Raw genomic sequence first — 24,441 nt, 5'->3', positions numbered from 1 at the left:
GCTTTAGTATGTTTTTGACTATTTTAAAGTAGATAATGATTAATTCTTTTAAATTTTTTAAAAATTCTGGGGGGAGTGCTGGTGCCTCACAAAACTACATACCCCAGGATTTCTGTTCGATGGAGACAGGGCATTTAAAAGTGGGGGTCAAATTGCATTATTTCTGCGGAGCAGATGCAGTGTTAGGATGGCATCTACTGTACATTGTAGAAATAGTGCAGATTGGCCCCATTTTAATTGCCACGGGTCCATCCTATGGAAATCTGGGATTTGTAGTTTTGAAGGGTCCTTAGCCTCTTCTGCCTCACAAAACTAGAACACCAGGATTTCTGTAAGATGGGTGGAGCTGTGGCACTTAAAAGCGATGTCGCCCCTCCTTTCTCGCGGACTTGAGTTCCTCACTCTTGAATATTCATGGAGTGACCTCCGTTATTTTCAATGGGATGCGCCCCCGTGGGCACACACACCATTCAAGCCTATGGGGTTTGAATATCTGAAAGTCTCTGTTTTCATGGGGGGCATGTGTTTTGAATGGATCCCCTGCGAAAATGGAGGGCTGACTGTAATGCAGTTTGCAAGTATAGCAAATATAATGCAAGTTCCAAAGCCATGCAATGAAAATGCAATGCAATGCAGTTACAATGCCAATCCATGCAATTGCCGGTGCAATGGAAATGCCAATGCAATTACAATGCAATGCCAATACAATGCAGTTACAATGCCAGTGCAATTATAATACCAAGGCCAATGCAATGAAAATGCCAATGCAGTATTAGACGGAATTAGAACCGTCTAATTAAAAAGATTGTATGTGCAGCGCTGTGTAAATTTACAGTGCTTTATAAATAAAGGTTAATAATAATAATAATAACAGTATAAGTGCAGTGCCAATGCAGTACAATGCAGTGCCAGTGCAATTACAATGCCAGTGCAGTATAATGCAATGAAATGCAAATGTCACTGTCAATTTATTTATTTATGCCAATGCAGTGCAGTGCTGATGCATTGAAAATTCCAAGGCAATGACAATACAATACAATTACAATGCCAATGCAATTACAGTGCTAATGCAGTGCAATGCCAATGCCATGCCATGCTTATGCAGTGCAATTACAATGCAAATGCCAATGCAGCGATAAATGCCAGTGCCTATGCAATTACAATGCAAATATCAAGCCCAATGCATTGCATGCTCCTCGGGGGCGGAGCCTTCTGGGGGCGGGAAGGGCGCCTGATGGGCAGGCGTTGCGGCCAATGGGAGTCCGGGGGCGGGCAGCAGGGCAGCAGCTGGTAGGAAATGGACTGGGTGCCCGAAGCAGGCAGCAGCCTTGGCACCGGGAGGGCAGCTGGGGCCCAGGCTGCTGACCCTCTTCCTCCAGGTGAGCCCTGTGCCAGCTCTGCCCCCCGCACCCTCTGCCCCAGCTCCCCCTTAGGGACTTTGTTCTGGGGGGAGGCAGGGGATCTCTGGCACCCCCTTTGCCAGGGGCAGCAGTGAGGCTGTGCATGGGGAGGGCTGGTGGTCACCTTTTGGCTGGGGGGGGCACCCTGCCTCCCCGGTCCTGGCCTGGTCCCCCAAAGGGTGGCCCTGGGGAAGGGGAGCTCCTCGCCTTCCTGCATTTCCTTTGGCCTTGCTGGGCCCTGCAAGAGACAGCAGGGCCTGGGCACCTCAGAGGAATGGTCGATGTGTCTGTGTGTGTCAGTACAGATATATAGGAGGACTGTCCTTTGTCTTCCTGCCTGGCATTGCCTCTCTCCCCCTTGGGGATTTTGTTTTGGGGGGTGACAGGGGTCTTTACCACCCCCTTGCCAGATGCACCAGTGAAGCTATGCAATGGGGAAGGTTGGTGGTCATCTTGATGGGGGGGCCTGCCTGGCCTGGTCTGGTCTGGTCCCCCAAAGTTTGGCCCTGGGGAAGGGGAGCCCCTTGTCTCAACATCCTTGCTTTGGCCTTGCTGGGCCCTGAATGAGAGAGGAATGGAATGGACTCTCTCTCTCTCTCTCTGAACGTGTGAATACATATGATATGTGTGTGTATAGGAGGGCTGTCCTTTGTCTTCCTGCCCGGCATTTCCTCCCTTCTCTTTGGGGTGGGCTGGGGGCTGCCTCCCTAGCTTGCATTAGGACAAAGCAGGGCTGGAGTCTGGAGTCTGCCATCCCCTGCCTCCCTGGCCTCTGCTATCTTTGAGGGAAGGTTGTGGCTCTCACTCTCCCACCATGGCTGAGCCTTGCTGAAGCAAGTGTCTCAAGCTGTTGGGGATTTGGGAGGGGTGCTGGGACACCCCCTCCCCCAGGGAATGATGGCATCCATAGTCTCTTGTGGGTTTTTCAAGCTATGTTGCTGTGTTAAGGGATGATATGATAGCCCTGTTTAAACATTTGAAGGGAGGTCATATTGAGGATGGAGCAAACTTTTTTTCTGCTGCTCCAGAGAGTAGAACCCAGGACAGCGGATGAACACAGTCACATAGCTCAAAAAACCCACAGAAAACTATGGATGCCGGCCATAAAAGCTTTCAACTTCATGGCGGCAGCAGCAATGTTGATATAGAGTAAGAGAGGTGGAAGGGACCCCCAAGGACCACCCAGTCCAACCTGCCACACAGGAAGACACCATCATAGCCCTCCTTGTGACAGATTACCATTAGCTTAAAAAGCTCCAAGGAAGGAATAACAGGATCCTGGATTTTGAAAGGATCCCCAAGGGCCATCCAGTCCAACCTCCTTCTACCATGCAGGAATAGACAATCCTTGGGACAAATGGCCACCCAACCTCTGTTTAAAAACAGCCTCCAAAGAAGGAAACTGCACCAGCCTCCATTGAGGTGGCAGCGTTTTCCACTGCCCAACAGCTCTTACTGTCAGGAAGTTCCTCCTCATGTTGAGGTGGAATCTGTAGCTTGCAGCTATTGCTCCATGGCCTGTTCTCTGGAGGAGCAGAAAACAAGCTTGCTCCATCCTCAATATGACATCCCTTCAAATATTTAAACAGGGTTATCATGTCACTCTTAATCTTCTCCTCTGTAGGCTAAGCATATCACGCTCCCTACGTCTCTCCTCACAGGGCTTTATGGTTTCCAGACCCTTCATTATTTTGGTGGCCCTCCTCTGGACTTGCTCGAGCTTTTCAACATCCTTTTTGAATTGTGGTGTCCAGAACTGGACACAGGATTCTAGGTGAGGCCTGACTAAAGCAGAATAGAGTGGCACTGTTACTTCTCTTGAACTTGACACTATATGTCTATTGATGCAGCCTAGAATTGCATTGACTTTTTCGGCTGCAGCATCACAGTGGAGAGGGGCTGGCATCTCTGCTTGTATGTCTGCCTGCCTACCAGGGGCTTTAGGGCTGTGTCTTTAAACTGCAAGCAGAAGAGGGGTGGATCTGCCTGGAGTCCAGCTTCTCCCTCAGGCAGAAGGGCATGCCAGGACATGCTAGCCCTCCTGCCAGACCCCTCCTGGCCTCCCCACTGCAGGCCCTGGGCTTCTCAGACCCACAGGGTTGGCAGCCACAGTCAGGCCCTTCCTGGCTCTGCTTTGAGCACAGCCAGCCTTTGCCCAATCTTGGCCTAGTCTTGCCCACTCTTCACAGAGCAAGCAGCAGGAAGAACTTTGGGTTCCTGCCTTCCCATGCCAACTTCCAAAACCTGGTCTGACCCCCTTTGGCTTTATTTTGTCCTTGGTTATTGTCACTGTGGCTGTGGCGAAGGCTCACCCTGTCTAATTTGTAAGCTGCTCTGAGAGCATTTCTGAAGAGACGGGTGTAAATACAATAAATAATAATAATCATATGGGGTACAAAGGAGTGGCAGCCTCACATTAACGCCAGATCCCAGAGTCTTGGCATTTGTGGGGCGGGGAAACTTGTGGCAGCACCTCCATGTTGGCTCATTGCCTTTGTGGATTCATATTGCAAAGTTGATTCTGACTTACGAACAAGAGCCCTGTTATTAATTGCCTTCTGCATCTCTTGCAAGCTAAAAAACAAGTCTCTGCCTCCAAGGAACCCACCATCTAAATCCCAATAATTGGAAAGCCAGGCAGCAAATGGATGCAGAAGAGTGAGATAGATGGGTAGAAATACAGGTTGGGAAAAGTGTACCCACTCAGCCCCAGTATTTGTGGACTGCAGCTCCTAGTGTTCCTCACTACTGGCTATGCTGACTATAGGGCTTCTGAGAGATGCAGTCACACAGCTTCTGCAGGGCTGTGTTGTTCCCATTGCTGAGTAAGATTGATCAAATGTGGACACGTTTGCAGGTATTTGGATGCAAAGAGCACTAAGCCAAAGGGTTTGTGGAAGAGGAAGGCTTTGAGGATGACTCAGCTTCCCGTAAAATCATAGAGTTAGAAGGGACCCACAAGGGCATCCAATCCAACCCCCTAGACACCATCCTAGTCCTCCTTGTGACCGATGGCCATCCAGCCTCTGCTTAAAAGCCTCCAAAGAAGGTGACTCCACCAGGCTTCCTGTTTTCTGCTGCCTGCTTGCCTGCTCTGTCATTTCTGCTGCTGCTGTTGAAATTCCATTTTCAATCTCTGGAGCAGAGACCTTTCCCTTGTTCTCTGAAGCAACAGCACTACATAAACCAGACTGGTGCCTCTGCTTCCTCTGGTCTTCTCTGGAAGGGGCCTGGCAGCCTGGCTCAGGGGGACCAGGGCCTGAAGGGAGGGATCTTCACTTCAGGGCGACCATATGTCCTCACCGCAAAGGAGAACAAGGCACCAGAAAATGTAGGACATCATCAAATAAAAGCTAAAAACACTTGTATAAATGTAAATTCATGCTTCTAAGGTCCAAAACACTGCTTGAGACTGCTTTAACTGCCCTGGCCCTTAGAATCATAGAGTTGGAAGAGACCCCAAGGGCCATCCAGTTCAGTCCCATTCTGCCATGCAGGAACTCTCTATCAAAGCATCACTGACAGATGGCCATCCAGCTTCTGCTTAAAGACCGCCAAAGAAAGAGACTCTACCACAATCTCCGAGGAAGGAGTGTGTTCCACTGTCAAACAGCCTTTACTGTCATGGAGTTCTTCCTAAGGTTGAGGTGGAATCTCTTTTCCTGTAGCTTGCATCCATTGTTCCAGACTATTTCCTCTGGAGAAGCAGAAAACAAGCTTGCTCCATCCTCAATGTGACACCCCTTCAGTTACTTAAACAGGGCTATCATATCCCCTCTTGTCTCTTCCAGTCTAGACATCCCCAGCTCCCTAAGTCTCCCCTCATAAGGCAAGGTTCCCAGACCCTTCACCATTTTGGTGGCCCTCCTTTTGACATGCTCCAGTTTCTCAACATCCTTTTTGAATTATGGATCCCAGTATTCCAGGTGAGGTCTGACCAAAGCTCAGTGCTAGGGAATGCTTGGAACTGTAGTTTTGAGAGACATTTAACCTTCTCTGTCAGAGAGTTATAGCACCACAATAAACTACAGTTCCCTAGGACTGAGTCAGGGCAGTTAAAGCGGTCGCAAACTGTTTTTTCTTCTTCTGTAGTGTGTTTTGGACCTTAGTCAAGCTCAAAATGGAGGACATTTAGACAATCGTGGATAGAAGATTGAAATGTAAGACATGTCCTGGGATAGGAGTGTGTCTGGTCACCTTGTCTTTGCCTCCTCCTTGCTTCATGACCTTTGAGGGGAACCAGGTGCAAAGTCTGGCAGGGGTGATGGTATTAGTAGATGGGAACAGCTTCCATTGTCTCCTTGTCCTGAAAGAAACCCTGAGCTGTAAGGCTTCTGGTGCCTCAGACGGCAACCCTGCAATTGGCAACTGGTCCGGGCACATTGGCTTCCTGCACAAATAGCTTGTGTGTTTGTATGTAGTTCAGGAGGACAGGTGTGCAAGGGGAGGTCTGAAGGACTGCCAGGTGGAAGACGGAGCCAGCCTGTTCTCTGCTGCTCCAGAGACTGGGACATGAACCAGTGCATTCAAATTGCAAGGAAAAAGATTTCCCCTAAACAGGTCTTATGATCTTGACAGTAAGAGCTGTTTGAGCCTCCTCTGACTCTGGAACTCCCTGCCACCTGAGGTTTTGGGTACCCCCCCAGCTCTCTTTTTGCCTACAAGTCTTTTTTATTATTATTTAGAAAGACATTTAATTCATGTTAATCATATGGCAGAATGCTGTTTAAAATGGTGTACTCTGTTTTTCTTTCAGTGTTGTTAATTGTGTTGTAAATGGTTTTTAAAACTATAGTTTTTTGTGAGTTTTTCGGGCTATGTGGCCTTGTTCTAGAAGAGTTTATTCCTGACGTTTCGCCAGCATCAGTGGCTGGCATCACAAAAAACTATGGATGCTGGTCATGAAAGCCTTCAATTTTGCATTGGTTTTTAAAACTGTTTTTAATTGAGGGTTTAAAAATTTGTATACTGTACTGTCCAAAACACACTGCAGAAACAATTCAGTTTGAGACTGCTTTAACTGCCCTGGCTCAATGCTAGGGAATTCTAGGAACTGCAGTTTTGTGAGACATTTAGCCTTCTCTGTCAGACAGCTCTGGTGCCACAATAAACTACAGTTCCCAGGATTCCCTTGCACTGAGCCAGAGCAGTTAAAGCAGTCTCAGACTGGATTGTTTCTGCAGTGTGTTTTGGGCTGATATTTTAAAGCTTAATTTTATTTTAAATTTTGTAAGCTGCCTGGGGTCCGTGGCAGGAGAAAGAATGGATAGAATTTGGATAAAATAAATATGTTTTCCAGTGGAATAAACTGCCTTGGAGGTTGGTGGACTTTTCTTCCTCGGAGGCAATAAAACAGAACTTGGAAGGAGGTCTTTCAGGCTTCATCTACACTGCAGAATTAATGCAGTTTGACATCACTTCAATTGCCTTGGCTCAATATTATGGAATTCTGGGATTTGTAGTTTTTTGAGATATTTAGCCTTTTCTGTATCAGAGACCTCTGGTGCCAGAACAAGCTACAGATCCCAGGATTCCATACCATTGAGACATGGCAGTTAAAGTGGGGTCAAACTATATTCATTCTGCAGAGTAGATGCAGATTTAGGGATCTTTTATTTGTTTATTCCCGCATGGTTGAAAGGTGTTGGACTACCATAGATATCCTCTGGTGGATTTCCCAGCTCTGTGATTTGCTTTTGCCCTTGCCCTTTCCGCATTTGCCTCCATGTTTTCCTTGCTGTTGGCTAGTGCCACATGTCCTTAGGATGCCAAGTTGGGGCCTGGCAGCTGTGTCTCCTTTGCTTGATTTGCAGTAACCATGTTGCCCATCCACACTCATTAATTTCTTTAGCATTTATTTTATTTAATGCATTTTCAAATTGTTTCCAATGCTCTTGCAGTAGTTGTGTCGTGGTGCAGTGCTGGAAAGCTGTGGTGGTCCAGAAAGGCGTCGTTCTTTTTCCATAATATTCTTTTGGATACAGGAGGGTAAAAAGGCATTGCTTTCCCCCTTCCCCTCCATACACAAGGAAATGAGATGTGATTCTCGGGGTTTCTTTGCTATGTGGTTTGTGCCAACTGAATGTCCTGGTAAAAGCTTGCCCTTTGCCTGACTGGGATTTACTTTCAGTGTAAGGAATCTGGCCTCCAGGCATTTTTGGAGCCAGGAGAGAAGCCTGGCAGACAACTGTCCAGGGGCCAAGCAGGGGCAGGAATGCCCCAGAGAATGAGGAATTCCGAGATGGCCGTGGGAGGCAGAGGGCTGAGCAGGGGGAATTCCTGGGCACTGGCAGGAGCCAGTCCCCCCAAAGAGTGCCACATCAGGTTAACCAATTTAGATGCCATCACCACCGCTGCCTTTAGACTCCTGGAAAACAGTGTGAGACCATGGCAGGGTTCCTTCCAAGATGTCTCTCTTCTTGACCTGCCAAATCATACAATCATAGAATTGTAGAATTGGAAGAGACCACAAGGGCCATCCAGTCCAACTGCCTGCCATGCAGGAGCCCTTTCTTCCTGCAATCTGGCTGCTTTTCCCCAAGGCAGTCCCTTTAGGCTCTACAGCTCTCAGAACTCTCTGGTCAGAATTCTGGGAGTCATGACTCCCAAATTTTCCTTTCCTGAGCTCTGCTGGGGATGTGTGTTCTGCTCTCTCTTGGCTCTCTATTTACCCTGCTCTTGTCTCTGTTGTGGACCTTCCTTCTCCCTGCCAATGAACAATAAAGAACCAGCTGGGTGGTACTCATGGTGGTCTTCCCAGGCCTTTTTCTGTCCTTCTTTTCCACTCCTCAGTCAAGCAAAAATGGAAGGTAAGCGTGCAAGAATGTCATCCGAAGTCACCGGGCTCGTGGGGCAAGCAAGCCGGCTGGCAAGTTGCCTTGGAACCAGGAGGGATCCCCATTTAACCTCTGTTCCCCCTGGCACCTGGCCAGCCTCCCAGTCTCAGTGGCAGCAGCTGCTTCCCGTGCCATATCGTGGGGCCCTTTGTTCACTGAGGGCTTGGTTTGGGCAGTGCCCTTCTTGGCCTGCTGCCAGGGAGCACTTGTGGCATCCCGGGTGGTGGCCCAGGGGTGGGTGACTCAGCCTCTGACGTCTGTCCGCCACCCACGGGAGCCCAGCTGTAGGGTGGAGACACCCCAGGCCTTGCATCAGAGGAGAAGGGCTGGAGCCACGGCAGAGGGAGGCGGGCAAGGAGGCTTAGCTTGATGGGGAGAGCTGTGGGGTGAGAATGATTGTCCTGGGGGCTGCTGTGGCTGCTATCTGGGTCAGCAGGAACTAGGGGGTTCCCAGGTCTTTCTCTTCTGGGACAGGGGAAGACCTGTGGCTGCTTTAGGAGGTCTGCAAAGACAGCTGGAGTTTTGGCTTCTGCATTTTTGACTTCTGCATTTTTGGGGGTATAGGTGCCAGTATCATGAGCCAGACCACTGGTCCATGGAGCTCAGTATTGTGTGCACTGACCAGCATTTGGGGGCTCTCCAGACCAGAGCAGGAGGGTCTTTACCAGCTGACCTTTCCTGATGTGTGTGCCCATCCAAGATCTCCAGGAGTGGCTCTTTTCTTTGTCTCACCACATTCACAGGTGGGTCTGATGGAGATGCAGGAATCATACAATCATAGAGTTGGAAGATATCCCCAAGGGCCATCCAGTCCAACCCCCTGCCATGCAGGAATATACAATCAAAGCATCCCCGATGGCCATCCAGCCTCTTTTTAAAAACCTCCAAAGAAGGAGACTCCACCAAAATGTCTGAGGGAGTGTGTTCCAATGTCAAACAGCTCTTACTGTCAGGAAGTTCCTCCTAAGGTTAAGGTGGAATCTCTTTTCCTGTAGCTTGCATCCATTGTTCTGTATTCTAGTTTCTGAAGCAGCAGAAAACAAGCTTGCTCCATCCTCAACATGACACCTCTTCAAATACTTAAGCAGGGCTATCATATTCCCTCTTAACCGTCTCTTCTCCAGGCTAAACATACCCAGTTTCCTGAGCTGCTCCTCGTAGGGCTTCAGAGTTTCCAGACTCTTCACCATTTTGGTTGCCCTTCTTTGGACACGCTCCAGCTTCTCAACATCCTGGGAGACTAGAGTTGGACTCTGCTCAGCTGAAGAAACCCACATGGTGACCTTGGGCAAAGCACACTTTCTCAGCCTCAGAGGAAGGCAGTGGCAAACTTCCTCTGAAGAAATCTGGCCAATAATGATGATGATAATGATGATGATGATGATGATGATGTTTATATCCCGCCTCTCCGTCAGGATCGAGGCGGCTTACAATAAAAGTAAAAATACAACAGTATAACAATATAAAATAAAACCATTATCCCTCCCACCAATACAACAATTAAAATTCCCCTATAACAATAAAATGTCACTCAGATTATTAAAACAATCCAACAGTCAAACAGCAGCAAAGAGATGGGTACATAGAATATTCTGTATGGGATCCATGTCAACGGGAGATTGAGTGGATTATTCTGGGAAGGCCTGTTGGAAGAGACCTGTCTTGATAGCCTTTTTAAAGCTGTCAAGGTTGGTAATGTTTTGGATCTCTTCCTACAGGCTGTTCCATAGTTTGGGAGCGGCAGGTGAGAAGGTAACTGCAGCCAGCCTGGTCTTTATTGGCTGTAGTAAATTTTTCCCAGAGGACCTTAATGTGCGGGGTGGATTGTACGGAAGACGGAGATCCCGCCGGTAGACTGAACCGAGGCCATGAAGGGCTTTAAGGGTCATCACCTTGTACTGTGCCCAGAAACTAATAGGTAGCCAGTGAAGAAATTTCAGTATAGGTGTTATATGGTCACTTCTAGCTGTCCCAGTAACCAATCTGGCTGCCATATTTTGAACCAATTGTAGTTTTCGAACTAGGTACAAGGGTAGCCCAATGTAGAGTGTATTACAGAAATCGAGTTGTGAGGTTACCAGCGCATGTACTAATGTTGTCAGGTCCCCCGGTTCCAGTAAAGGACAAAGCTGGCGTATCAGCCAAAGCTGATAACAAGCACTCCTGGCTGTCACATTCACCTGATTTGACATCAGAAGCGATGAGTCCAGGAGCACTCCCTAACTGCGAACGCAATCCTTTAAGGGGAGCGTGACCCCGTCCAGGACCAGTTGACGTATCCGTATACTTGGATTAGGATTCCCAACAGTGAGTACCTCTGTCTTATATGGATTCAGTTTCAGTCTCTTTTTCCTCATCCAGTCCATTATCGCCTTAAGGTTGAGTGGAGAGATGCCATCCTTGGTCAAGATTGTCGTTGGAGGCATGTAGAGGTATATTTAGGTGTCGTCAGCATATTGATAACACCCTGCCCCATGAAAACCTTGGGATAGAATTGCTGTACATTGCAGTCGACTGGAACACACATCTCAAAAGCAAAAGTGAAGAAATAATAATGACCTTTTAAAGGAGAAACCTTTTCTGGGAGATGGGGAAGTGGGCAAGAAGGTGGTTCCTTGCAGCCTCTTCTAAACCCTCAAAGGGCTGTTTTCATTGTTCCTTTTCTGGTGTGTTCTCAGGGAGGAGACACGGTTGCAGAGATGACATTTGAGGTGTAACACAAACCAGAGCATTCTCAGCATTTGGAGAAATCCCCCCTCTTCAAACCCCTCCCTTGACCAGATATAACAGCGGACAAGGCACAGCAAAATGTAAGGACTTTAAAGAACAATATAGCCCACCAGAGTTGGGGTGGCAATTGGCTGCCTTCCCCCAACCCTGATTCCTGTGCTAGCACATGGCATAGACACACTCAGCTTACCCCCTTCCCCTGCTTCTGTTTCCCAGGCTCTTGCAGTGAAGGAGGTGGCCCAGATCCCAGGCTTGGGCTTCTTTGGCTCAGAGTCTCTGCCTCCTGGCTGCTTTCTCTTTTTGGCTGCCTTAGGCCTCCCTCCATTGCAGCTGGCAGGGCTGCCAGGGCATTTGGCTCATCTGCCCATCACTCTGCTTAGCTCTTGTTACGGTGAGCTTTGCTCTGGCCAGGTGGATAAATATAGATGGGGATGTGCCACAGAGGAGCTGCTATGCGCTTGGCCTTTGAGACTGAAGGGACCATGCTGGGGCTCCCTTGTCCTCTTTGGTGCCCAGCCTGGCATGGAGGGGTCTCCTGCGAATGCAGACAGGAGGGAGGCATCCCCAACTCCCCTCTCCTCCAGACACATTGAGTGCTACCTGGGAGCATTACCTTTTCTGCGGTAAAGAGAGCCAGGGAGGACCCTAAATCCCAGCGTGTCATCCCTGCCTGCTTCTCAGGATGCTGGGAAATGTAGTCTGTAGGACAAGATTGGATGGGCGCACAGAGCAACTGCTCTGCTTGTGGCTGGTCCTTTGTTGCTCTGGGGTGTGGATGGGAAGGTGCGCCCTTTCTCCAGGTGTTGCACGACTGCAGCTCTCAGCAGGTCTCTATCCAGCATAGCGAAGGTTGGAGGAAGCTGGGAGCTGATGTCCAACAAGTTCTGGAGGGAAGCATGGAATTTTGCAGGAGTGGCTCAATAAAGGAGAGGTTGAGATTTTGGCAGGTAGAGGATTTATTTATTTATGCACCCCCCAAAAAAACAACAACACCCCAAATGCTGCCTGCAATATATTTTTCACTCTCGGGAGCAATCACCGAAATGGCAAATTGTGTTATGGGTGTGTGGTGTGTAATAGAGTTGCTTATAGAGGGATATTTTTTCCAGGTCTTCTTTTCTCTGCTGCCAACATATTTTGTCGTTTCTGCATCAGAGGTGGCCAGAGTCTGGCTGCATAGAGACCTCAATAATATTTTTGTGATCCTTTTCCTGGCAAATTTTTTTTACAAAAATAATACAGGAAATGAATAATCTCCCTGCAAAGCCTCCAGGAGCAGCAGTGTATATTTTAAGTAGGTTGCAATGGGTCCTACAGGTTTTGACATTTTTAAAAAAAGACAATTAAAAAAGTATGTGGATTTCTTTTTTTCTGGTTTCCATTTTTTGACATTCTGTACAGCTGCTGGACAGTCCTGGGGTGGAAAACTAACCGTTGGAACTGCTGCATTTGATCTCTTCTACACAGTGCCATAAAAATGGGTACTTTATCCGTGGCAGGGGCTTGAACTAGATGGCCTTTGGGTCCCTTCCAACTGCAATGCTGTGATGCAGCTGATGAGGCATTTCACTGTTTGAAAGTCCAGGTGTTTTATTTTTTAAAATGTATTCCAGGGCAAAACAAGACAAGCATCTCCCACATTTTAACCCCACAGGAAACTAGTATGTTAGCCTGAGAGAAAATAAATACCTCGAGGTAACCCCAGTGGATTGCATAGCTAAGTGGGATTTGAACCTGGGCTCTGAATCTAGGCCAGTGATGGTGAACTTTTACAGACCGAGTGCCCAAACTGCAACACAGACCCCACTTATTTATTGTAAAGTGCCACGTCCCTCTGGCTTTCTAGTAAGAAACTCTGGCAAACTCTGTGCTAGGGAAACAGCATGTGTGCCCACAAAGAGGGCTCTGAGTGCCACCTCTGGCACACATGCCATAGGTTCGTCATCACTGATCTAGGCTATACCCAAGCGAGATTTGAACCAAGGTCATTTCATGGCTAAGTGGGACTTGAATTTAGAGGAAGGCAGGATGACTCCTAGCTTGCTCTCTTTGTGACAACAGGTGAAGGCTTAAGGTTTTTTATGGTGCTTTACAGTTTTTAAAATAATATTTTAAATTGTGTTAATACTGGTAGTTTAATGCTTTTTAAATCTCAACTTTTGTACGTTTTTAGCTATGTGTTCTTTTATTGCAATTTTGCTGGTCATGATCTGAAATACTGTGGGGAAAACAAGGTGGTCTTTAATTTACCACAATTTTATTCTCGGTATTTTATTTACGTTTCTCCAATTTCTACTCAGGAAAAATGAAAATGAGTGCCGAAATACCTCAAACTGCAGCAAGTCTCCCTACATCCTCAGGCCTGGCAGTCAGTATTAAGAGCTAAGAAAAGTAGGATTAGTTTTGTTTTACTTCTAAAATATACCCCAACTGCTGTTATTTTATATGTTAGCAGCTAAATTACACATAATGGATTTCATAATGTGAATGTAATAGATAAATATTGGGCTTGATATATACCAGTAATTCAAGATTTCTTTGAGTCGTGGGGAAATAACCTCCCTCTCCACTCCAAGTCTTCAAAACTCATAGAAACTTTACAGTTTTCATTTTAACAAATCTATAGTTTTAGTGGACTTTGAGGGAGCCTCCCTTAGAAGGCTGTTGTGGAAGGCAGATTGAGGTCTAATCTGCACTGCAGAATTAATGCAGTTTGACACTGCTTTAACTGCTATATCTCAAGGCTATTGAGTCTTGGGATTTGTACTTTTGAGAGGTTTTGCTGCCTTCTCTGTTAGAAAGCCACCTCAAACTACAGATCTTAGGATTCCATAACACTGATCCATGGCAGTAAAAGTGATGTCAAACAGGATTATTTCAGCAGTGCAGATTAGACCTTAAATTAAAATTGTAAGGCTTTGTGGAACTGGCTCACCCTTCAGGGGTTTCTCGTTGTTCCCTCACACACCCCAGTATTTGAAAAGGAGTTGAAAAGCTATCTGCTTCTAGATAGTGTTTTTTTTTTGTCCACATTGCTGTTTTACTAATGTTTTATTGCTTTGGCTCTGGACATGTATTTTTTGCACTGGCTGAATTATGTTTTTTTAAACTGCAATTGTGAAAACATTAAAATATTATGTATACAGTTGGCCCTCCGTATCCACGGACTCTTTATCCAGCTGCAGCTTGAAAATATTTACAGTCGCCCTTGGAACTCGCGGGGGATCTTTTCCAGACACACACACCTGCCTATTCAAGCTCCATAGGCTATTCAAGCCCCATAGGCTTGAATGGGGCGCTTGCATGCAAGGGTCATGCCATGGGCCCATTGAGATTAATGGCGGCTGTCCCTTTCGCAGATTTTCAAGTCTGCGGATTTCAAGTCCACAGACTTGCAGGGGGCAACTGTAATATATACACTTATATTCCAAAAAAGCAAATCTTGACTTTGCCACTTTATTTAAGGGATATCATTTTACTATGCCATTGTATTTAATGAGACTTGAGCATCCGTGGATTTTGCTATCCATGGGGGTTCCTGGAACCAAACTCCTCAGATACCAAGGGCTCACTGTATATCAACATACTGTATTTATATCCTGCTCAGTGTCCAAGGATCACAAGGGCACATACAACAAAATCCATTCAAGCATTTTAAAACAATTTTAAAAGTAATGATTAATGATTAAGACCATTTAAAATGAAGCACATGATCAGATTTGGATGGAATCAGTTCAGCACCAAAAACTTTAGCAGAAAACTATGTTTTAGTGCCAGAATTAAGCCGATCTGTCTCTGCTGATTAGGTTCCTCTTCTGTGCCCCACCCGAATGGGATATGGGAGCAGGGCTTTCTCCACTGTGGCACCCCAGCTGTAAAATACCCGTCCTTTGAAGACCCACTTGGCTCCAACCTTGGCACCAATAGTCAAAGCATGGCTATTTTTTAAAGCCTTGGGGGCCCAGTTTGTAAATCTGTTGGGTTTTAAACTCTTTTAACTTCATAAATTATGCTTTTGTTTAGTATGCTTCTAGAATGTTTACATTGCTTTTTAAAACAGGCCTTATTGTTAAAACATTTTATGAAGTAGGGTGGGATATAACTGTTTAAGTAAATCATAGAATCATAGAGTTGGAAGAGACCACAAGGGCCATCCAGTCCAACCCCCTGCCATGCAGGAAATCACAATCAAAGCATCCCCGACAAATGGCCATCCAACCTCTGTTTGAAGACCTCTAAGGAAGAAGACTCCACTACACTTCGAGGGAGTGTGTTCCACTGTCGAACAGCCCTTACTGTCAGGAAGTTCCTCCTAATGTTGAGGTGGAATCTGTTTTCCTGCAGCTTGCATCCATTGCTCCGGGTCCTGTTCTCTGGAGCAGCAGAAAACAAGCTTGCTCCCTCCTCAATATGACATCCCTTCAAATATTTAAACAGGGCTATCATATCACCTCTTAACCTTCTCTTCTCCAGGCTAATAAATAAATAAGGGAGCTGGGTGCCACAGTGGAGAAGGCCTTTCCTGTATTTCCACTTGTATTTTTCCATTTTTCTGGCCACCTGAAGTTGAGTTTGGCAAAGAAAGGCAGTTTAGAAGTATTAAATGCCACTATATTGAAATCTTTTGCATGCAGAAATCAGCAGGATAGGGGTAACTGCACATCATTCTGGAATAGCCTCCCAAGTAGGCTGGACTACAACTCCCATAACCCCACAGCCAGCATTGTTCTCTGTGAGATTATTAAAAGGAGAAAAGGAAGGGGAAAGCTATGTAGCAGCACCTTTCAGATTAACTGGTTATTTTAGTGTGCGTTTTCCTGGGTATAAACCCACTTCTTCCGATATAGTACAAAGTGATATCCAGGTTCCAGGATGTAAAGCGTATTTATACAGATGTGGGAGTGGGATGGAATGAAATAGGATCCAGAAGGATAAAGTATGTCCCTTGCCCTAAATTCTCAAAGGGCTGCATAAGGTGATAGGAGTCTTTCAGATCTTTACAGTGGTCAGTTAATGGTGATGTATAAATCTGTTTACCAAAAGTTGGTTTCCCTGGGTTCAAGATTCTCTCAGAGAGTATTCCTTTTGTTATATGTGCAATAAAGAGGACACCTGTCTGAACAAAGACAATGGCTTCATGGCACTATATATATATAGTGCCATGAAGCCATTGCCTTTGTTCATACTTCTGTTAATGCGTTGGAATGTGTGACTTTAATTCGGTCCAGCTGTGTCTCTTTCTAGTCTTCCTTTGCCATTCCTTGTTCCCAACCTGTATGCCTTGGGAGATTGAAATGTTCTGCAACTGTTTTCTAGGTATTGCCATTTCTAATGTTAGATTTGTGTCTGTTAATCCTCTTGCATGCAGGATTTGTCCAGTGCAGAGCATAGAGGAGCACTGCTGGCATAGGATGGCATGCATCACATTGAAGGAAGAGGAAGTGAATGTATCCCTGATGATGTGGGTGATGTTATTGGCCCCTGTAATGTTGCTCCCAGAGGAGATGTGAGGACAGAGTTGGCATTTGGGTGTGTGGCAGGGCCTTGTCCCTGTATGACCATCCATGTTATGTATCCTGTGGATTATGGGAGCTGTTCCCAGCCCATCTGGAGGCTGCCAGGTGAGGGAGGCTGTTCCAGACTCTAGGAGGATGAGCATCAAATGTGAGTGACTCTAGAGGAGAACACCCTTCTTTGCCAATATGCAACTAGCCAGACGGGTGTGGAAGGAACTACCTCCCATGCAGTCCTTCTTTTATCTTTTCGGTGCAGCTTGTGGGGCACATAGCATTTTAGGCTGGCTTGCCTCCAGGGTGGGGAAGGGAAAGCTACCCAAGAGAGTCGTGTAAGCACTTGGCCAAAAATGGACTGCAAAACTGGAGATGTAAAAAAAGGAATAACCATTTTCTGCCTGCTTCCCCTTGCCGCCATGATGATTCACCATCTGCTAAAATTGGTGCTGGACCTTAGAATGTATGAAATGTTATTTTATATGTACTGGATCTTGGGGGTGAGTTGTTTGTCAAGCTTCTGAAAGGATTTTGGAGTGGGGAGGCTCTGAAACAACTCAGGGACACCACCCCTTTTCACCACCCACCTTTGTGTCTCTTTCTTGATCTTTGGATGCGGTTCTTCCGGGATAACTGGTCTTGGAGAATTTCGGATGAAAGTAGTGGTGGTGGGGATGCTGTGTGGAGGTCTCGCCCACAATCAGGAGTATGATGGATGTTTGGGATCTAGAGAAAGAGGGAGAGATAGAATCACAGAATTTTAGAGTTGGATGGGACCATCTAATCCAACCTCCTTCATGCAGGAATATCTAACTACATCACTCCCAAGAGATGCCCACCCAACTTTGGTTTAAAAATCTCCCAAGAAGGAGAGTCCACCATCCTTCAAGGCAGTCTATTTCACTCTTGAACAATTCTCATCACCATGAAGTTCTTCCATATGTTTAATTGGAATCGCCTTTTATTTAATTTGAATCCATCAGGATTTGTGTCCTTCTTTTTAGTGCAGCAGAAAGGCATAATAATAATAATAATAATAATAATAATAATAATAATAATAATAATAGGTTAAATCTTAGGAAAACATACCAACATGAAGAATTACAGGATTGCAAAGTTGGAACAGACCTCTGGGGCCAACCCACATCCAGGGCAGGAATCCATAGGTGAAACTTGCTTGAGAGGAGGCCATCCGTCCTATGAAGAAAAACTTCCAGTGGAAGAGAATCAACCCGCTTCTGAGGGAATCTGTGTCAGCATCAAACAGTTGAAGCTCTTCCCAATGTTTACAGCTGTTTGACAGAGGAATGGATTCCTTCAGAAGATGGGGGTCTCTTCTTTGTTGGGTTTTAAGCAGAGATTGGATGCCCACCTCTCAGGAGCATTTGAGGGATGGCTTTTCTTCCGCTGGCATTGGTGGGCATTGGTGGGTTGTCCTTGGAGGTCCCTTCCATCTCTGTAAGTCCATGAGAGAGTATTGGTGCTGGTGGAGGAGACAGCAAGAAACAGCAGCCTGGGGTGTCCAGGGTCAGTCTGTCCCATTTGAGGGGAAGCACAAGAAGCTTAGCCTGGGCAGGTGTGAAGAATCTGGAGACAGGTGGCCTCCTAGCGCCAATGTGTCCAACCTCAGAGGGGCCTTGCGTGGCACAAGGGATGGTGTATGTTAGGGAGAGGGTTTGGGCTCAGGGCCCAAGGGATGGTTTGAGGTGCACTTGGCTGCACTTGGGGTCCCACAGTGGCATCTCTGGAGTTGAGGTTAGACTGGTAAAGATGGCACCATGTGTGTTGGGTGGCCATCCAACCCCATTCTGTCTAGTAAGAATGCATAGAATCACAGAGTTGGGAGAAAGCCCAATGGCCACCCACTTCAACCCAGTTCTGCCTTGCTGGAATACATCGAATCACAGATATAGAGAGATCTTGTAGCACCTTTGAAATTAACTGAAAGAAAGAAGTTGGCACCATGAGCATTCGTAGACAAAAGTCTACTTCCTCAGATGTATTCGTAGACTAAAGTCTACTTCCTCAGATGCATTTGGAAGTAGACTTTAGTCTACGAAAGCTCATACTTCCACCTTCTTTCTTTCTGTTGGTCTCTGAGGTGCTACAAGATCTCTCTACATACTGATTCTACAGACTAACATGGCTATATCTTTGAATTCTACCAAAAGAATCACAAACTTTGGAGAGACCCGTAATGGCCATCCAGTTCAACCCCTTTCTGCATTGCAGGAATACATAGAATTGGAATCATAGAGCTGGTGCAAATGACCTCCGGCTGGCTCGCTTACTGGTGGGAGATGCCCCCCTTTTCCTTCTCCATCCCACCCTTTCCATGCAAGCCTCACCTGACCCCCTGCCCACCTACCCACCCACCCCTCCATTCTCTTGTTGCTTGGCTCTGATTTGCATACTGTGCTTCCATTGGCTGGCCCAGCACCAGGAGAGGTGTGAGGGGGTGGGGTGTCATAGTGACCCCTGGCTAACTTGGGGGGGGGGGGGGATGTCCAGAGCAGGTCAAACTAGGGAGTCAAAAGGGCAGCAGGAGGGGACCCAGGCTCAAGAGAGCTCCCCCCCCCCCCCACTGCAGGGCTCCAAGGTGAGTGGAGAGGGCCACGGAGCAGCCCACCAGGTTTCCAGTTGCCTCTTGCCAGCCACAGTTCTCTCCCCACTGCACCAGTTTCCTTATACATTGGGCCCTCCACATTTGCTGGAGTTAAGGACACAGGACCCCCATAAAAGTGGAAAAATCACAAATAAAACCCCCATATTTTTAAAAGAACACTTTTCTAGCAAGCTCTAGGTCCTCCAGCACAACTGTATGGTCAACACCTGCTGGAAGCTGACCATAGAATTGCAATGGAGGACCTACAAATGCCTAGTGAAATGTTCTCTCTAGGAATCTCTAGGTCCTTCAGTGCAGCTTCTGGTGAAAGTTGGCCATAGAGTCATGCTGGAGGACCTAGGGATTCCTAGACAGAACATAATCAAATCTGCAAAAGTCAAAGCCTTAAATATGTAAGGCCAACAGTATTTTGCATTCATTTTTCTAGGCTGGACTGAAGCACCCTTGGCAGTCCAGAATGAACTTGAGAGCCAGTGAAGAATATCCTCCCTCCCTGTGGCAATTGGTGCCTTCCATGTCAATGCTGGGAGGGAATCCACTCCTGCTTTTAGTCTGAAATTTAAAGGAGCTGTCCATAGCACTATCCTGAAAATCACGTCTGGCTCCATGGGTTTATAGAATCCTAGAGCTAGAAGAGACCCTCAGGGGTCATCCAACCCAACCCCATTCTACCATGCAGGAAGACACAATCAACGCCCTTCCTGCGACAGATCGCCATCCAGCCTGTGCTTAATAAGCTCCAAAGAAGGAATCTCCACCACGCGCCGAGGCAGCGTGTTTATTTATTTACTTTTAACATTTATATCTCGCCTTTTTCCCAATGTGAAACCCAAGGTGACTTGAGTCATGGACAGCTTGAAAGCCAACCAGCTTGTAACACAAAAGTTAAAAAAGTTATGTAAGCAATCATATGGAGTTTATCACACAGGAGGCTAAGTGCCTAAATCCCATGCAAAAACTCGATTTAAATGCAGGAAAAATCCCGCAAAAGGGATCATTTTCACACGATGTGGGCACTGAGTATTTCTGCGAAAATGAACCGCACAGAAAGTGGACAAACGATCCTGCTTTTGTGGGATTTTTTTCACTTTGTGTATGTGTTAATACGTGACGTTGTGTGAAAATGATCGCACCTGGGAAATACCTTTGGGGTATTTAGGCTGCCTAATATGCCATCAAAAAACCCTTGTGCACAAGTAGTTTACTGCCCATTGTTGTTGCGTGCCTGCAACTCATTTCTGACTTGTGGAAACTCTATTGCAGTGTTTTGATGGCATGATTCATTCGGGGGGGGGGGGGGGAGTGCCTTTCTCTGCTGTCTGAGGCTGAGAGACTGTGACTTGCCCAAGGTCACCCAGTTGAATTTCCATAGCTAAGTAGGGGTTTGAACCCTGGTCTTCAGGTGCAAACCACCAAGCAGCCACCAAGTAGAATCTCTCACATGCCCATGCCAAATAGGCCCCAGTAGCATTGCACTGAACGTTAGACTGTAAGCTCCTAGAGGTGGGGACTTGTTTCTTTGTTATCATTCTCTGAAGAAGTGTCAGCTCTGTGGGTCCTGCATTGGTTATTGTTAAATGCCCTTATGTGGGTCTTGACACATGACAACCCTGTGGATGAGACATTTCCAAGACCCCTCTCCTCCACTTATTAGTTCCTGCAAATTCATACCTGAGTCCATCCATCAAGCATGTTGCCTTCCTTTCTTCCTGCTTCCTCCCATCTTTCGTAGCATTATTGTTTTTTCCAGTGATTCCTGCCTTCTCATGATGTGTGCAAAGCACAACAGCCTCAGTTTGGCCATTTTGGCTTCCAGGGAGATTTCTGGCTTGATCTGCTCTAGGACACATTTGTTTGTCCTTTTGGCTGTCCACGGGATCCTCAGCACTTTTCTCCAGCATCATATCATCTCTAATGAATTTATTTTCTTCCTCTCTGCTTTCTTAATTGTCCAGCTGTCACATGCACACATAGTAATAGGAAATTCAATGACTTGTAAGATTCTGCCTTTTGTGCTCAATTGCATATCTTTGCATTTTAGGATCTTTTAAAGTTCTTTCATAGCTGCCCTCCTCATTCTTAATCTTCTTCTGATTTGTTGACTGCAGTCCCCATACTTATCTATGTTTTGAGTCCAGGTATGAGAACTCATTTACTATTTTTATTTCCTCATTGTCTAGGTTGAATTTGTGTAGATTCTCTGTGTCATTATTTTTGTTTTCTTTATATTCAACAGTAAGCTTGCCTTTGCACTTTCTTCTTTGATCTTTCTTAGTAGTTGTTTGAGGTCTGTGAGGCTTTCTGCTGGTATTATGGTTTCATCTGCATATCTTAGATAGTTGGTATTCCTTCCTTCTATTTTCACTCCCCCTTCTTCTTCGCCCAAGCCTGCTTTACTCACAATATCTTCCGCATATAAGTTGAACATGTAGAGTGATAAGATGCAGCCTTGCCTGACTCCTTTGCCAATTGAGAACCATTCTGTTTCTCCATGTTCTGTTCTGACATTAGCCTCTTGTCCTGAGTACAGATTCCTCATCAGGATTATCAGATGTGTTGGCACTCCCATCAGGTCTTTAACGGCATTCCATAGCCTTTCATGATCTATGCAGTCAAAGGCTTTGCTATAATCTATAAAGTACATGCTTATTTTCTTTTGGAATTCCCTGGTGCACTTCATTAGCCATCGTATATTTGCAACGTAGTCCCTAGTGCCTCTTCCTTTCCTGAACCCTGCTTGGACCCCTAGGATTTCTCTCTCCATGTATGGTTGGAGTCTATGCTGCAGGATTTTGAGCATGATTTTGCTTGTGTGGGAGAGTTTGCTTGTGTGGGTCCTACATAAATAATAGTAAATAATAACTGAGACATAACATATAACTGTAACACACTCAGCCTTGCCTCCAGCTGCGAGTGAGGGGTGCCTGGAGAGAAGCCCTTCCTCCCACCCTTAATTTGGCAGCTGGAGCAAGAAAAATGACCTGGTGCTCAGGGACATCCCCTCCAAATACGTGGTCCCTCTACATTAACTGGATTAGGGGTGAAGGACCCCTGTGAATGTGGGAAAACAGCAATTTTTATTACTTCTCTAGGAATCTCGAAGTCCTCCAGTGCAACTCTATGGTCAACATTTGCCAGAGGTTGATCATAGAATCATGCTGGAGGACTTACAAATGCCTAGAGAAGTGTTTCTCTATGGTCAACGTCTGGTGGAGCTGCACTGGAGAACCTAGAGATTCCTACAAAATCAAACCTGCAAAAATCAAAGCTGCAAACATGGAGGGGCAATGGAACTTCCCCCAGAAGTCCCCACTAGCTCCTTTGGGTCTCCTTGATAGCAGGTCTCATGCCGTCTGGTGATGGATGGCATGAGAGGCTTTGCAGAGGCAACCTCTCCATTTTGATAGAATCATAGAGTTGACAGAGACCTCAAGGAACAGCTTTTACAAAGAGCGTTAATTTTTCAATGAGTGGGCGGGTACTGGGTGAATTTGGGAACCCTTTTGAGGATGCTGTCCGAGGAATGAGATATAGGTGGGGAGGACACGCGCAGCACGTTGGTTTGAGAGATGGCCCTTAATCTTCTTCTGTCCTAGTTGGCCAGTCGGTCATTTTGTTGCTCCTCCAAGGGTCTGGGGAGAGCTGAACCAGGGAGGCTGCCTTACAGGAAAGTTGGACCAGCTGAATGATTTTGGGGGGTAGTGGGGTGCACACAGGGTGAGGAGGCATTTCCCCTTTTACTGGCTGAGCACGCCCTTCCTCTCCCAGCTTTGAGACCCCAGAAGGGTCCCCTTTTCCCTTCTTGCCAGAGGTGAGGGGCTGATGGAGAGGGTGATGGATGGCATCTCCCCTTCCTCCTTTCTACTGCTGCTGCTGTGCTGAAGCTGGGCGAGAGCTCCCCCACACCCCCTCCTCTGCTCCTCTGCCTCTTTGTTTTCTGACAGCAGCCTCCTGGCCTCCCTTCTCATTCCTGTGCTGTAGTTGTGGCAAAGCAGAGAAACCTGCCTGCAGAAGAGGAGGAGGAAGAGGAAGAGGATGGTGACAGCCCTTGGTATGGCACACGGAAGGCAGGGAGGGCAGTGTCTGTGCTGGGGGAGGGAAGTGTCGGCTAAGGCCCCTTTTGTGTACCTTTGGGGGAAATCCACTTGCTCCCTGGTCCCTCCACGAGGGGCTCTTGGCGGGAGTTGGGGGTCGGAGGTCACACTCTCCTTTGGAGAGATTCAGCTCACTGCTGCTTTGGCGGTGGCGGCTGTGTGTCGCCTCTCCAACAATGGAATGAGCCAGCCGAAGGGGCTCTTTTTGGTATTTCTGCAGACTGGAGTGTGGGTGTGGGGAGAGGGACCTGTGTTTTTGTGTGTTTGTCTGAAAGGGGGGCAGAGGAGGTGGTGGTGTGGTCAGGTGGTCCTGGTGTTTGTATGTGTGCCTGAGTGCACCGGTAACTGAGGCTTAGCAGGAGCTGTGCAAGGAGGATGGAGAGGAGAGGAAGGGCTTTTCTTGATTTATGGTTGTGTGTGTGCATGTGTGTGTGAACAGGGTGGGAAGGGCAGGAAGAATTGCAGGTGAGGGAGAGAGAAATCCAGCAGGTGCTGTGTCCCTGGCACACTCAGTTTAGTTCTTCTCTTCTGTACATTCCTTAGCAGGATTCCAGCAGCTTCCTCATCCTCCCATCTTTTCTAGCCTTTCAGCTGCCCTGTTCCTTTGAGGATTGTGTGCCAGGCTGCAGAGTGCCCATCTCCCCTGTGTGATTTGAGGTTGAGGAGGCTCTAGACTGGCCTTGCAAAACCGCTGCTGTGAAGTGCAGAGAAGCATCTCCTAAGAGCGTAGTCCTACCACAGCCTACTGCTTGCTTGCTTGCCTGCCTCTCCACCCTGAGGAACCTGGAGCTACCTACCTTGAAGCTGGAGCGTGGCATTTACCACAGGGTCTCATAGCCCCTGTATGGCCCTTGGTTCAGTCTGGTTCCTTCATTTCTCCTCCTTGAACCTGTGTGCTTTACCTTCAGGTCAGGCCTGGCTTTCCTAGAATCATAGAATCCTAGAGTAGGAAGAGACCACAAGGGCCATCCAGTCCAACCCTCCTGTCGTGCAGGCACTCAAAGCATACCCGACAGGTGGCCATCTAGCCTCTGTTTAAAGACCTCTGAAGAAGGAGACTCTACCACTCTCTGAGGGAGTGTGTTTCATTGTCGAACAGCCCTTACTGTCAAGAAATTCCTCCTAATGTTGAGGTGGAATCTCTTTTCCTGTAGCTTCCATCCATTGTTCTGGGTCCTATTCTCTGGAGCAGCAGAAAACAAGCTTGCTCCATCCTCAAATGCTTAAGCATATGACACCCCCTCA

At 46.9% G+C, this 24,441-nt stretch overlaps 1 protein-coding gene across 17 annotated transcripts in view; it reads left to right on the top strand.

Moving 5' to 3' along the window:
- ATOSB (atos homolog B) overlaps positions 1-24,441 on the top strand; it is a 59,485-nt gene that overhangs the window by 8,298 nt on the left and 26,746 nt on the right. For 2 of the 17 annotated variants that reach the window (XM_089498228.1, XM_089498146.1), the window contains exons 3-5: positions 10,339-10,543; positions 10,915-11,046; positions 13,267-13,357. The exons of 6 other annotated variants lie outside the window; for them this stretch is intronic. The gene's annotated coding sequence lies outside the window, so the exon portion shown is untranslated. Of the gene's footprint in view, positions 1-1,294; positions 1,380-10,338; positions 10,544-10,914; positions 11,047-13,266; positions 13,358-23,115; positions 23,154-24,441 lie in introns of those variants that run through there. 9 more of the 17 variants (XM_089498181.1, XM_089498152.1, XM_089498166.1 and 6 more) reach the window with 9 other exon arrangements.

Source organism: Sceloporus occidentalis, unplaced genomic scaffold (genome assembly GCF_023333645.1).
Source record: "Sceloporus occidentalis isolate IW3139 unplaced genomic scaffold, rSceOcc1.0.p SCAF_1, whole genome shotgun sequence".
NCBI lineage: Eukaryota > Metazoa > Chordata > Lepidosauria > Squamata > Phrynosomatidae > Sceloporus > Sceloporus occidentalis.
Note: the sequence above shows the minus strand (reverse complement) of the source record. Positions and strands in the feature narration are given on the sequence as shown.